This window comes from Penaeus vannamei, chromosome 10 (assembly GCF_042767895.1).
Source record: "Penaeus vannamei isolate JL-2024 chromosome 10, ASM4276789v1, whole genome shotgun sequence".
Classification (NCBI taxonomy): domain Eukaryota; kingdom Metazoa; phylum Arthropoda; class Malacostraca; order Decapoda; family Penaeidae; genus Penaeus; species Penaeus vannamei.
In genome coordinates this window covers 8,320,090-8,322,589 of record NC_091558.1, presented here as the reverse complement: position 1 = coordinate 8,322,589, position 2,500 = coordinate 8,320,090, and the positions used below count along the sequence as shown (strand labels likewise).

General features: G+C 33.0%; 1 protein-coding gene and 1 long non-coding RNA gene across 4 annotated transcripts in view; one reads left to right on the top strand and one right to left on the bottom strand.

Moving 5' to 3' along the window:
• LOC113803725 (syntaxin-1A) overlaps positions 1-2,500 on the top strand; it is a 16,334-nt gene that overhangs the window by 2,581 nt on the left and 11,253 nt on the right. Inside the window, exon 1 of one of the 3 annotated variants that reach the window (XM_027354536.2) lies at positions 1,444-1,640. The exons of 1 other annotated variant lie outside the window; for it this stretch is intronic. The gene's annotated coding sequence lies outside the window, so the exon portion shown is untranslated. Of the gene's footprint in view, positions 1-1,443; positions 1,641-2,500 lie in introns of those variants that run through there. One more of the 3 variants, XM_070126283.1, reaches the window with a different exon arrangement.
• On the bottom strand, positions 770-1,303 carry LOC113803726 (uncharacterized). The gene is made up of 2 exons (XR_003475544.2): positions 1,164-1,303; positions 770-899 (listed from the first exon to the last, which is right to left on the bottom strand). It is a non-coding gene; the product is annotated as an uncharacterized lncRNA (long non-coding RNA).

The following is a 2,500-nucleotide window of genomic DNA, read 5'->3' as shown; positions in this document are numbered from 1 at the left end:
TGATGCACTTACAGGTCAGGGGAAGCACATGTACTTCCAAATGTCTCATTTGTTTCTGTTTACTCTGTGGTATAAGATCTATTATTGTCTAACAAACTCTCACATAATAGACTCCAGCATAATGAGTGATTCTTTGTGGGAAATTATTAGCAAATCACTCAACTTTTAGATAAATAGGAGAAATACACCATAAACCTTGTTACGGGAACACCATTTTGTAATAGAGAATGTCCTTAATTAACTTTTAGTTTTTTTGGGGGTTATATATCCTTTCAGTGATGGGTACGTCTATAGTTGTCATGATATAATGGCCCATGATGTATATACGTGTCATTACTCACAATGGGTGGGCTAGCTTTACACAGCTTAGGCCTAGCCACACAGTCTAGACTGATGAGTAATATTACATCACAAAAAATTCAGGACCTGTCATCATTGAGATAAATATTACATTACATTTTATTTTTTTCTTATTACATTGATTCACTTGTTGAGTGAAGCATGGTTGTAAGATTAGCAAAGGGAGATGAAGAGGTACAAGGGGTTAGGGGAATGATATTAGGTTTAGGGTGGGGGTTATAGCTAAAAGAATCTTGCCCAACAGTATTAAATTTAGTTCCTCACAATTCCTACCTCCCATTGACAGTATGAGAAGCTAAAACTGTCCACCAGTTTCTGAGAGGCTATGCATAGGTATGCCAGCTCACAGCAAATGTCATAAGTATAAGTGCAATCAGTTGGACACTAGTGGTTAATGAAAGGACTAGGATGAGAACTTTTCTTTATAGTAGATGACCCTAGGAGGATGTTACAATATCACTCCTTAAATATATGGTTACATTAGTCTTCTCTCTCCTTGGATTCCTAGACCAATCAAAAGTTATAGCTGGCCAGACTGCCTGAAAAAGATAAATTAATTTTTTTGTGCTAATATAGTAGAGGGTGTAGCAGGATAACTTAAGATTGAACTTATAGGTAATGATACCAAAAGATCAAAACCACTGCTTGTAAACACTCATTGTTTGGAATGAGTTAGATGCTTGTTGTGTGATATATAGGCCTCACCCATTCATAATGTGAGTGATAGTGGTGATTGGGGAGATTAATATTAATTTTTTCACAGCATTGGTACTGTAGCTGCTTCTCAGCTGATTAGTGCTTACCTTGTAGTGCAGAGATTTAGTATCCAGTCAAACACAGCCAGTACAGTGCCCCCTAAACGAAAGGCCCCAAAACAGAGGAGTCCCAAGCATTAAATGATGTAACTAATAGTCTCAGCATATACATGTACCACAGACTAATTACAAATGGAAGACAGGGGATAGGAATATTGTTTGTTTTTCAGGAAAAGATGAGTAAAGGACCTAAAAAAAGAAAGTTATGAACCCCAAAACTTGACACAATGAAAACAAGCCATGATATTTATCAGGAAATGCATCCTGTATCCTTTCAAATGTCATCTAGGACTGTCATGTGGTGAAGTACCAGGCTTCTATGCTTCCTTTGTAGTACAGCCTTCCTTAGAATCTTGAGACCTTAGAAATTTGGACCCATACCAGAAATCGTGTCTGATAATTTTCAGCTAATTTCAGAGTACAGTGAATGTAAGTGAAATACTGTGCTTTACCTAAAGAAGCCAGGTATGTATAGGCGGTCTTTCAAAACAGGATATCTGAGACTTATTTATTTGTATGTTTATGTATTCATTTGTTTATTTTGTTTGTTTATTTATTTTTTTATTTTAAGATCTAGGGCGTTGTATAAAACAGCCCTAATGATGTTCCATTGATTGTTATATCACTGGTTAAAAGGCCCTTGTTTTGGTAAACATTAGAGAGGAAATTCATATTGTTAAAAGACATTGTGAGAATTAATGTAAACATAGAATGGGAATGAAGATATAATGTAGATGCATAATAGCAAGATTTACAGATATCTTTGAGCATCTTAGAAGGTGATCAGCGTAGTGTGTAAAGATTATTAGATTATCTCTTATCACAGATATCCCCGATGATCTTAAAAAGACAGTGAAAATAGTGTGTTTAAAAAAAGCCTATCTTTAGGGTGTTGTTATCATGTTGTGGTAGTGTGTTATCATATCTAATATAATCCTCACAGAAGTTTTATCATGATATATTAATGCAAATGATTTATGATACTCATGGCAGTCAATCAGACAACTTATATACTCCATTTAAAACTTTATCAACTGTGTTATGAATCCTTTACTGCTATGACTATATTGTAATCACTGGTATTTTTTTAATCATTATTATTAGTTATTGTTACAGTTATTGGTATAGTAATTATTATCCCTATTGTTGTTAGTGTTGTTTTTTTATTTTTTATTATTATTATTGATATTGTTGTTTCATTTATGATCATCATTACTATTACTACTGTTGCTATTATTATTATTATTATTATTATTATTATTATTATTATTATTATTAATATTGTTATTATTATTACTATTACAATTACTATTACTATTTTAATT